We start from the raw sequence: 13,084 nt of genomic DNA, 5'->3' as shown, positions 1-13,084 counted from the left end.
ACTGACATATTCAATGATTGGTATTATTTCTAGATTAATTTGCCATTATGTTTGATTGGAATAAAAGAAACTATAAACGATTCAAAAATGATGTTTTACGATTAAATAAACACCGATCATTATGAGCATGATAGATAATGACCTTTATTTTTAGGCCTATATGCAATCTCACACGGGCAAAGTTCATTAAAAACATGATTTACGTTGTCTCTTCTGTGGGTATAATTATGTACACTGAAAGTGTAAAACCCTATTCATGGTAAAGGTAAATCGTTGCTCATCTGCCCATTGAAAACACACAGTATGTACGATTGACCACAAAACATAAAGAATAATAGGATTTACTTTTCTATTATATGGTAAATCGATGGACATGCGTGCTTGTCTATGTGTGTAAGTTATTACGTTTTACCATTTGACCATCCTAACCATGGTGTATTTAAGAGACATTATCTGAGAAATACAGATGCCATGGGGAAAAGGTGGAAGATGGGGGTCAGCAAATTTCAACCATATTTTGGCAATTTAATAGGTTCGGATAAGTGTTCATAATAATCAGTATAAAACAATCTGCTATGCCTCCTCCTGGGAAATATGAGACCCCCTAAAATATGCCCCCTAACACGTATTTCCCTGACTTGTAAAATGCCGTTTTATACCATTTTTGAACACATTTTTGGCACCTAAAACAAGCATCTATAAAAGTAAATTTTTCTACACACCATTTTTCATCCTTTGTCTTTATGAAAAAATATAAAACAACAAATGTTTATATTGAGATGTTCCATTTATGAACAGGGGTGGGGGCTCATATTTCACATTTTACAACATTTGCAAAAAAGTGAAATATCCCTCTACTTTGTGACGTCATTGTAGGAGTTCCTCAATCTTTCTCAAATTGTTCATTACAGGAGAGAACCTCTGTACATAGGTCATTTATATATTGCAATAAAAATCATGGAGACTTATTTACTTTTCATAAAACACAATATGTGGCATTGGTATAATGATGCTGTATACAACACCAGCATCAAATCAACACCAACATCAAATGTAAAGATATTTTCACTGTAGCAGTCCCTTTTCTTGAGCCAATAGTCAGTTATTACATTTAAGAATGCAAATCATGTAAAGGGTAGGTGTTCTCTTACAGCATATTGGATAAATCGCCAGTAGATAATGCTCTTTGAATATGAGCCCCTACCTCATGTCATAAGCTCGTATTCATACATGTTAGTGGTAATATGATTATTATGAAAATCACAAGTTCCTATTCTGATTCTTAATCATTTCACATGCATCAGTACTTTAGCTATATAGGAACTAGGCCTAGTAGGGCCCCATACCCCAAAGTACTAAATCATAATAACCTGGGGTGGATCTTAATACTAGGATTGGGCTATAAATGGGTTTTGTTTTGTTTTGCTTCGGGATAAGGTTTTTGTATGTTCTATTTAACCTAGGCCTATCTCAACATGAAATTACAAAAAGTTAAGCCTGAATTACAAAAAAGAATGTGCACGGCAAAAATCCAAAATGGCCGCATTTTCCCCTGAAAGTCACATTAGCCAAAATTTGTAATTTGTGGGTCTTTTTACTTGGTTCTGGTGTCTAGTCTATGTTTTATTGGTCAATCAATATATTTATGCAGTTAGAAGTAGTATCAAATCTTCAAATGTTGAGTTACGACCATTTCTGACCCAATGCACACTTTTTAACCCAATTTTTAACCAGGCCCGCAAACTTCATATAGAAATGGCTCGACAACAGGTTAAACATTACATAACAATATTAATTGGAAAAACGAAATAGACACACAACATACGTTACATTAAGAAAACATGTAGTTTTTTGCACTGCAGACTTTTATACAATTTTGATAGTTTAATTGATTTTACTGTTTTTACATTTCTAGCAATTTCTTGCATTTCTTGTATTAACCCTAGCCCTTCTACGGTGACAGTGGTATGTTAAAATAAGATCACAGAAAGAAAATTTATTATTCCCGATACTGGCTATTTTGGAGTAACATTTTTAAGGACATCTCCACAATAAGAAGTAAAATTTAAAGTAATATAAATGGCTAGTTGCTATGTTGCTACGGAAACTGATAACTGTCACAGACAAAATCTCAATCTACTGCATGATAGTGTCCTAGACATCCCAGATGACAGCAACATTTTTTCTGTGACCTATGACCTTTGGGCAGTTTGACCCCAAATTGACCCATTTTCTTCATTTTGAGCAATTTGTATTACACTTTCTAAGTATATACATGGACTCTTTAATTTTAAGCTACACGTTTTAGGATATTTCAAAGGGAAGGCAGTTGCCATGGCAATGGCCATATATACTAATATTTAAGCGAATTTCCCCAATAATCTCTGATCTTTGAATTTTGGGCAGTTTTACCCCAAATTGACACATTTTCTTCATTTTGAGCAATTTGTTGCATGAAAAAGTTTGTATTACACTTTATAAGTATATTATTGATATACATGGATTCTTTAATTTTAAGAAACATGTATTAGGATATTTCAGAGAGAAGGCAGTTGCCATGGCAATAGCGAATTCGATTTCACAAGAAAAGTAGGCCGTCTCCGAATAACTGCTAACAGAGCCAGTTTTAGTACTAGTCTCGGTGTTGAAATAGCACCATCACTTTCTAACATTTGTTCATAAAATCTGAACCTGTAAAGATAAACAAAATTGGAGCTTAAGTGAAAAATTAGGTTTTATTTAATATAGCTAAAGATGACGTAAAAAATGAAAAATATTGTCATGTGTTGTAGAATTGTCGCTTAAAATGTTGATTTTACATGCTTTTCACTATGATGGAGAGGTTATTTGGTGGTCTGCGCCCACTTAATAGACAGAGGTCACTTAGATGAAAGAGAACAGTATACTAGTTTATTGACCATCACATAACCCTCAATATAAACCCCAAAATCCATTTAATATCAGCAGCATGATTGGCATTTCAAAAACCGAGAATCATAGATAAGCATTTTTATGTTTTGCACAATAACACCCCTACTTGATCAATGTAGTGTTCCAATATATTATTGTCTTTGTTGTTCACTACATAGTGATAGGAAATAGTTATTGTAGGCCCTAATATTCATTTGAGGATGCATAAAGCATGATGCAAAAAGGTTATTTTAAATCAGAAGTTTGGTACTGACCCCCCAACTAATTATGGAATAGTCCTGGTCTAAGCATTTATTTAACACAATTTAGGCCCTATTTATTATGTAATAGTGTTGTTGATGTTGTTTAATTCTTATAGGCTCCCTTTTCATCAAATTTCTTTTTCAAGCTTGGAAAATCACCGAACCTGAGTTTAGCATGAAAATATCGCAATTTTGCTCTTTTCTGAAAAAGAGCATAAAGTAAGATGTGCTCTTTTTAAAACGGAAAAAGTCTCCATGATTTGTATTTCCTCAATTGTTTAACCTATATCTACTTTATCCAACAAGTAAATAACTTTGACAAAAATATTGAGGAACTCTCAAACTTTTATACATTTATACAATTGCTGAAAAGGCCATTACACCCCTCTCTGAAAATGGAACAACCCAAATGTTGTCCAAAGAATTTTTAATTGTTATGTCGAGACAAAATGTGTATAATTACCGTGAAGTATAAATAAAATGTCTGCAGATGCGTGTTATTACGTGGCTCTAGTCAAAAGTTGGTGCTTATTTCAAAGTCTTTGTTTCTGAGAAGGCAATCATGAGGGGCAATTTGAAGGGGGCCCAGTATCTCCCAGTGGGGGGTCCTCAAATTTTTTTAATACCTCCACTGTAAATACTCATGGACATATGTTTGATTCACAGAATATGAACAGAATTTGATGACCCCCATCTTCCACCTACCATCTGAGTCTATGGGATAAACTCTCTTAAAATGTTTAATGAACACAATTGCACACATTACGCTGTTTTTTAAATGTTGGTCAAGCAATGTTTTTATTATAAACTAATTTTAAAACAATAAATGTGCGTATCCGGTGCGTATCTCTCCCTTCATATCACTCTCTCCCTATCCCTCGTTCTCGATACCCCCCCCCCCCCTCCCATTTATCATACCGTGGTACTGTGTGACATTTAAATAAATACCATTGAATTTACGAGTAATGTTTACTTTTATTTTTAGCTGAAAATAAAATTGTAATCCCTCCTCTTAATTTATTATACAATATGTACACAATGCGCAATTAACATAGCACATATACCATTAATCCTAACCGCCTAAGGGCTTTTTGCCGACGGGAAGGGAAAGAAGGAAATAGTAAAGAGAGAAAAGAAGGAAAGAAGTTGTTTTCTCTGGGTGGATTCGAACCGAGACCCCTCGCATGCCAAGCACTCGGTCGGCGACACTTTGCCACGGGTCTTGGGCTTCGCTGGCCAGCGACACCGTGCCTATATATCACTTAGGGCGATTGCGTCATCACACCACGTGGGATGCATGCACGGACAGCGCATATATCAAGTAGTATTTTGTAGTATTCAGGAGGGTTAGGGTTAAGGAAGCCTATACTGAGTTTCGATAGTGGTAACCTAATCCTAACCGCCCAGGGCTTTTTGGCGACGGGACGGGAAAGAAGGAAAGAATAAAGAGAGAAAAGAAGGTAAGAAGTTGTTTGCTCTGGGTGGGATTCGAACCCGAGACCCCTCGCATGCCAAGCACTCGGTCGGCGACACTTTGCCACGGGTCTTGGGCTTCGCTGGCCAGCGAAACCGTGCCTAAATGTTTAAAAATAGTTAAAAGGTTAGGTTAGCGAGGTCATGGTGTCTCCATCCGATTATAATGAAATCGGGAACGGGGCTCCATAACATATCACTTAGGGCAATTGCGTCATCACACCACGTGGGATGCATGCACGAACAGCGCATAAGTAGTATTTAGTAGTATTCAGGAGGGTTAGGGTTAAGGCCTATTATTTGTGTGTACAAAACACTGTATTAAATCTATGGTAAGAAGAAAACATTGAGCAATTTCTGGAAACTAGCTTTCAAACTGATCTTGCAATTGACCCTGAAGGATCATTATCACTTTGTGAAATACGGGGTTTAAACCGCTCACTTAAAAACATTAAAACAACTGTTCATAACCTAACTTAAAGCTGTTGCTGATGAAGAAGATATTTCTGAAGAAAACAAAAGAGAAATTGAAAAACTATAAGAAGAAATCAAGCTATATGATGATCTAATCCATGAATACGATGGCAAATTCAGAAGTCAATTCGAGCGCATGAAGTGCTAAATGAAGACATGACCTTAAACGAACGCCGTAGAACTTTATTTCGCGAGCAAGGAATTACAATTGTTTCTATTATAACTGCTTTAGGTGGGGTAATTGGTTTAATAATTGAAGGAATTTTGTTAAGGTTGGTCTGAACCCTGGAATTATGGAAACTTTCGGGCCTCATAACTTCTAAATTGTTGGTCTAAAGTATATAAAGGTATACATATTTAGAATGGCAAAGACTTGATAAGTTCATCTGTGAGGTCAAATTTGGGTCAAAATGCCATTTTGGGCCCAAAATCCCAAAAATAACGGTTTTTGGCCCACTTCTTTTTCGTGCATCCTAAAACAAATATTCTTGGGCCAATTTTTTTTATTAATTTTTAAAAACTAGATCAAAATATCTAGGACCCGTTTTTTGAATTTTTTTTTATTTTGATCAATTTCACCAAAAATATTTGAAATTTGGGCCAAAATCGGGCTTTTTAATGATTTTTTGAAAATCAGCATTTTTTACCATTTTGGTGCAAATTTCTCAAAGTTCTCGAAATTCCAAAAAATGAAAAAATGGGTCCTAGATATTTTGATCTAGTTTTTAAAAATTAATAATAAAAAAAAAAAAAAAAAAATTGTTAGGATGCACGAAAAGAATTGGGCCAAAGACCGTTATTTGGGGGATTTTGGACCAAAAATGGCATTCTGGCCCAAATTTGAACTCACAGATGAACTTATCAAGTCTTCGTCATTCTAAATATGTATACTTTTATATACTTTAGACCAACAATTTAAAAGTTATGAGGCCGTAAAATTTCAATAATTCCAGGGTTCAGACCAACCTTAAATCTGCAACTTCTGTAATTCCACCTAGCCCAAAACCGCCTGGCCCAAAACCACCCGGTCCAAAGCCGCCTAGACCAATACCACCTGCACCAGGAATTAAAGGATGGATCAAACAACAATTACACAATAAATTTATTACTAATAGCCGATATTTACCTGGTATTATTGGAAGTATTGTAAGTTTTATACTAAAATCCGCTTCAGCTGTTATTGGATTTGCAGCTGAACATGTATGGATATTATTAATAGCTATTAGTGGAATTTTGTACAATTATGTTATGCAATCTATTTCAAAGTCCAAATTAGATTAGTGCCAGCGACTACCCACCTACAACCATGGCCAAAATGTGTTGGGACACATAATTATGGAAAACGTACACTCTATTGTGGACTAATTTCCGTTATTATTAACGTGATAAAGTTTCTTTGGTGTCAAGCTTAAACCTATTCCTAACACCCCAACCCTCCCCCTTCCCCACCAATCAATGTTGGGTGCCACTAGGATACTAAAATAGTCGGATACAGCATTGACCGGGGGGAGTGCTGGGCTTATTTACATTACCCTATCAAACCGTCCCAACACTTATGGCCAGCATTGTAGTATTAAAAGTAATTTAGTTTCTTCATGTGTAAGTTGCTCTTCTGCTTAAACTGAAGGTGTATCTGTTTGGGTCAAAGTTTGAACAGGAGCCGTATCTACAAGTGTAGTATTTGTCTGAATAGGTGCATCAAATTCATCTTGGGGTGTATCAAATTCACTTTTGGGTTCATTATTAACTTGAGGTGGATCAAATGTTTCTTGAAGTGGCTGTTCATCATTAACATCATCATTATGGCCTAACTGTATTTTTGACACCTTCTAATAGAGGTTTGACGATCATGTGACAAATTGAATCTGTGACGTCAATATTGATATCAATATCAATTAGGCTGTTACAGTTCAATTACATACCCATTGGGCATTGGCTGTTCCATATGATTAACATACTTCCTCTGAAATAATGGCCCCAAAATAGCTGTCCAATTTAATTTACATACTTCCTCTGGAATAGATATCCCCTAATCAAATTGCATATTGTGAATTTCAATCTATCATATTGCATAGCTTCACTGTGAATAAGAGAGAATTATTTTTTACAAGCCTTGTCTTTAGGCCGGCTTGTATTGTTTTTCAACGATTTCTTTCTTTGCACTGCCGCCTTCAGGCGCAGTGCTTTCTTTTTACCGCGTTCTTCTACTTCTTGCACAGCCGCCATCGGCGCTGTGCATTCTTTTTTCCGCGTTCTTCTTCTTCTTTCTTTCTGTCAACATCATAATCAGCCATCGTAGCCACATGCTTTCAGCCATGTTGATCATAGTTGGTCACTAGGACTATTGGGTGGTGCCACAAATGTCACATGATCAACTTCCGATCAAATGTCATCCACTTCCGGTCAGTGGCCAAAACCGGAATTTTCACTAAAAATGCGATTCCTTCCACATAGCACATAGCACAGTGACGGTACCTGCACACATGCATCACTTATACTCTCTTTCTAAAAGTTATACCACATAATTGGGATCAAAGGTCATTAAGGGGTCACTTCCCAGCTAACAATTTTACGTTGTTACAACGTTGTCTAAAAGTTATATAAAGTCGTACAAACGTAATATATGGACGTTGTAAGTACGTAAATCTGTGAACTCGTATTCGTGTCGTGAAAACGTTATTCCCGAATGTTAATGTAACGTCATTATGACGTTGTTTCGACGTCAAGTTGTGAACGTCGAAACAACGTCACTATGACGTTATATCAACGTCCGAAAATCACAACACGAATACGAGTTCACAAATTAACTTAATTACGACGTCCGTAAATTACGTTGTATCGGGGTCAGACCATGACATTTACACGGCGTTGTAATAACGAACTTCATACGTCGAAACAAAATCATAAATTTGCGTACTAACGTCGTCCGTAGATGACGTTGTATCTGGGTCAGTTCATGACTTTTAAACCACGTTTTAACCACATGCTTTATACGTCGAGACAACGTGATTTTAATGTCTTAAAAGACATTATATTAACATCCGGCAACAATGATGCTCTATCCCAAAAAGGGAGAGCGTATACACATTTAAAGTTTAGAACTTCAGGAATAGAAATCGTTACTTTGAGTTTCATGCTAAACGCGATCGTCAAACGACACGATGAGAAAATTTTGGCTGGACAACAAACTCCTTGGAATGGAAGAATTTACATTCCATGGTGTCAATATCTAAACTATTTTTCAGATACGTATTTGTGTAACGTTTTCTGAACGTATTATTCAAACGTTGTCACCAGGTCTGGTCAAACATTGCATCAACGTCGAAACAACGTCATTACAACGTCATAATGATGTTATATCAACGTCCAAAAATCAACGTCGAAAATAACGTTGTCACTACACGAATACGAGTTCACAGATTTACGTATTTACAACGTAAATGACAACCTAAGTCCAACGTCCGCGAATGTCGTGAAAACGTAGTGTGTTAGCTGGGTTCTGGTCAAAAACCAAAAATGTTCAAAATGTTTTATTAGCCAGAAAAAACATAGCATAGTAACGATATGGTCACACATGACTAGTTATTACATAGTAAATATATGGTATTTTTTCATTTGGGGTCAAATGTTATTAAGGGGCCACTTCCGGCTAGAAACCAAAAATTTTGATTTTCACTAAAAATGCTTCTTCGTCCACATATTACATTGTACGGTGACGTCACTTGCACACATGCATTACCTAAAGCCAGTTTGTAAAAGTTATACACAGAATTGGGATCAAAGGTCATTAAGGGGTCACTTCCGGTCAAAAACCAAAAACGTTCAATATTTTTATTAGCCATAATGTGTTCGCACATGACTTGCTATTACATAGTGAATATATGGTGTTTTTTAATTTGGAGTCGAAACCAAAAATGTTGATTTTCACTAAAAATGCTTCTTCTTCCACATATTACCGTAATTATTACATAGCACCGTGACGTCGCTTGCACACATGCATCATCTATGGCCAGTGTCTGAAAGTTCTTCACAGAATGGGGATCAAAGATTATTAAGGGGTCACTTCCAGTCAAAAACCAAAAACACATGACTTGTTATTACATAGTAAATATATGATATTTTTTATTTGAGGTCAAAGGTCATTAAGGGGTCACTTCCGGTATAAAACGAAATACCTACAAACATTTTTATTAGCTAAGGAAAACACAGGACAGTAACGGTATGTTCACACAAGAATTGTGGTTACCCAGTTTATGTAATAGTTTTGCGGGGTCAAGGGTAATTAAGGAATCACTTCCGGTTTTCAATAAAATAGCCTGGTGGCTGTGCTCGCGGTCGCAGGTGACCGAAACCGATCATACGTCTAGTTGCACAGCCGCCATCGGCGCTGTGTATTCTTTTCTCCGCGTTCTTCTTCTTCTTTCATTCTTTCTTTCTTCTGTCAACACCCATCGTAGCCACATGCTTTCCACAATGTTGATCATAGTTGGTCACTAAGACTATTGAGTGGTGCCACAAATGTTACATGATCATTTCCGTTCAAAGGTCATCCACTTCCGGTCAGTGGCCAAAAACGTGATTTTCACTAAAAATGCTTCTCCTTCCACATATTACATAGCACCCTGACGTCACTTGCACACATGCATTATCTATGCCTAGGGTCTAAAAGTCCCTCACATAATTGGGATCAAAGGTCATTAAGGGGTCACTTCCGGTCGAAAAAACAAAATGTTCAACATTTTTATTAGCCAGAAAAAACATAGCAGAGTAACGGTATGTTCACACATGACTTGTTATTATATAGTTAATATATAGTATTTTTGCACACATGCATCGCCTATTGCCAGTGTCTAAAAGTCCTGCACACATGACTTGTTATTACATAGTAATATAGTTTTTTTTAAATTTGCGGTCAAAGGTCATTAACGATCCACTTCCGGTTAGAAACCAAAAATGTAGTTTTTCACTAAAAATGCTTCTTCTTCCACATATTACATAGCACCGTGACGGCATTCTTTTTACCGCGTTCTTGCACAGCCGCCATCGGCGCTGTACATTCTTTTTACCGCGTTCTTCTTCTTTCTTTACACAGCCGTAACTAACTTGGCTGTGTCTTTTTTCTAACAGGTACTTTCTTTCTTCTTTCTGCCGACCATTACATTTGCTCTAGCACTCACATGCTTGCACCGATTTAGACCTAACTTAGTCACAACCATCATTGACCATGCCCCTACATATCACATGAAACTCGTGGGGTCAAAGGTCACGCTGTGGTCATAGGGGTCAAAAACGTGATTTCAACTCAAAATGCTTCGTCTCCTACAGATTACGTATGACGGTGACCCCACTTGCACACATGTATTGCTATTACACAGTGTCTATGGGGTCCTCACATATTTGGGATCAAAGGTCATTAAGGGGTCACTTCCGGTAGAAAACGAAAAACCTTCAAAAATTTGCTAAGAAAAACATAAGACACTAACGGTATGTTCACACATAAATTGTAGTTACCCTCTGTATATTTGGTATTTTTTTTATTTAGGGTCAAATGTCATTAAGAGGCCACTTCCGGTATAAAACGAAATACCTTTAAAATGCTTCTTCTCCTACAAATTACGTAGGACAGTGACACCACTTGCACACATGCATTGTTATTACTCAATGTCTATGGGGTCCTCACAGATTTGGGGTCACTTCCGGTATAAAACGAAAAACCTTCAAAATTTGTATTTGCTAAAAAAACATAGGACAGTAACGGTAAGTTCACACATGAATTGTGGTTACCCAATTCATATGTGGTATATTTTCATTTGGGGTCAAAGGTCATTAAGGGTTCACTTCCGGTCTGAGACGAAAAACTTCAAAATGCTCCTTCTGTCATAAATAACATAGTAAAGCGGTGCCACGTGCACCCATGCATTGACATTAGCCAATGTATACAGGCGTTTTCATATATTTTGGGGTCAAAGGTCATTAGGTGTCACAACACGGCTGTGTTCGTGGTCTTAGACCACAGCTAAGTCTAGTTCTTCTTCTTTCTGGCAACCAGCTCTAGCTCCGCAAGGCATTGACATATTTCAACCACACTTGACCCAAATGACCTCTGGGCTAGTCCAAAACGTCCATTTGACTTTGACCTGGCTGTGACCTTTGACCTAATTACAATGGGCAAAAACGTGATTTCGCTTTAAAATGTATCTTCTTCTACAAACAACATGCGATGATGACATGGTTAATTCATGTGACTTGACTTTAGTCGGTGTCTATAGTGTGTTCACAGATAAGGGGTTATTTCCGGTCAAATTCTAAAAAATTTCAAAAATTCATATCTGCTATGCATGAAATAGCTAGGTGATGTCACTTACACACAGGCATGGTCATTGACTGATGTTTACTGTTGGGTTACAGATTTGGGGTTAAATGTCATCTAAAGTCATTTCTGGCACTCGATAAAATGCTTAAATACTATATCTCAGCCTTCGGAAGACGGATAGGGCTCGCTATTATTACAGTGATGCAACATAAGTGGCCTGGCAGGTCTATGATAGTCTTGACCCAATAGGTCAAAGTTCAAGGTCAAAGGTCAAAATCTACAAACACATTCCGATTGAGCTTAACCCAGTGGGCACACGGGTCAGTTTCTGACGTTGTATCGACGTTGTATCAACGTCCGATTTCGACGTTGAAATAAGGTTGAAATCACGTTGTATTTGCAAATGGGCATCAACCTTGATACAACGTTGTATCGACGTTGTATCAACGTCGAAATTCAACCCGATTTCAACCTGATTTCAACCCGATTTCAACCCGATTTCAACCTGATTATATCCCGATTTTAACCCAATTTTGTAAATTATCATTCAAATATAGGGCCTAATTACTAAATAATAGTAATAAATTGATACTTACCCGTGTAGAGTTTCACAATCGGCCGGCTGGTGTATTATATCATGATTATAGGCCTGGTATCGCCCTGGGGAATTGCCACGGGTATATCGCTCGCATCGTAGTCGGTGCAGAATGCGCAGTTGGCACTCATACGCGGGAGGCAACCCGGTGTGGAGTTGGTAGGTCGTGCGCAGCGGTCATGCGTTGTTGTCGGTGCAGAGGGCCCCGTGCAGTAGGCACCCATACGCGGCAGGCAACTGGGTGTGGAGTGCCGTGTGCAGCGGTCACATTTTTGACCAAAAATCACATTTTGACCAAAAATCACATTTTGACCAAAATCTAATTTTGGCCAAAAATCTGATCTTTGACCAAAATCTGATCTTTGACCAAAAATCTCATTTTGACCAAAATCACATTTTTGACGAAAATTCACAATTTTGACCAAAAATCTCATTTTGACCAAAAATCTCATTTTTGACCAAAAATCTCATTTTTGACCAAAATCTCATTTTTGACCAAAAATCTCATTTTGACTAAAAATCTCATTTTGACCAAAAATCTCATTTTTGACCAAAAATCTCATTTTTGACCAAAAATCTCATTTTGACCAAAAATCTCATTTTGACCAAAAATCTCATTTTGACCAAAAATCTTACTTTTTGACCAAAAATTTACTTTTTTGACCAAAAATCTACTTTTTGACCAAAAATCTCATTTTTGACCAAAAATCTCATTTTGACCAAAAATTCACATTTTGTCCAAAAATCAAATTTTAGACCAATTTGTTTTTTCAAGATGGCCACCACTGAGTAAACTTGCAACCTTGTGCTAATTTCTCACCTTTTCATATCAGTTTACCGTAATAAGCCTCAATTTGATGATTGGACCTACTTTTAACCTTAACCAAATTTATCAGCTCACATAGGCTCTAATTAAAGCACTGATCATGATGAATTGAGGGTGCAAAATACACGATACCCAGTTAAATTGCACTACATGCAAGCATTAGATATTGATTAAAGTATTTGAACAAAAATACAGCAATTTAATTATTTTCAGAAATAAATCTGTAATGA

The sequence above is a fragment of the Amphiura filiformis genome, chromosome 4, assembly GCF_039555335.1.
Source record: "Amphiura filiformis chromosome 4, Afil_fr2py, whole genome shotgun sequence".
Lineage (NCBI taxonomy): Eukaryota > Metazoa > Echinodermata > Ophiuroidea > Amphilepidida > Amphiuridae > Amphiura > Amphiura filiformis.
This window is presented reverse-complemented; position numbering follows the sequence as displayed.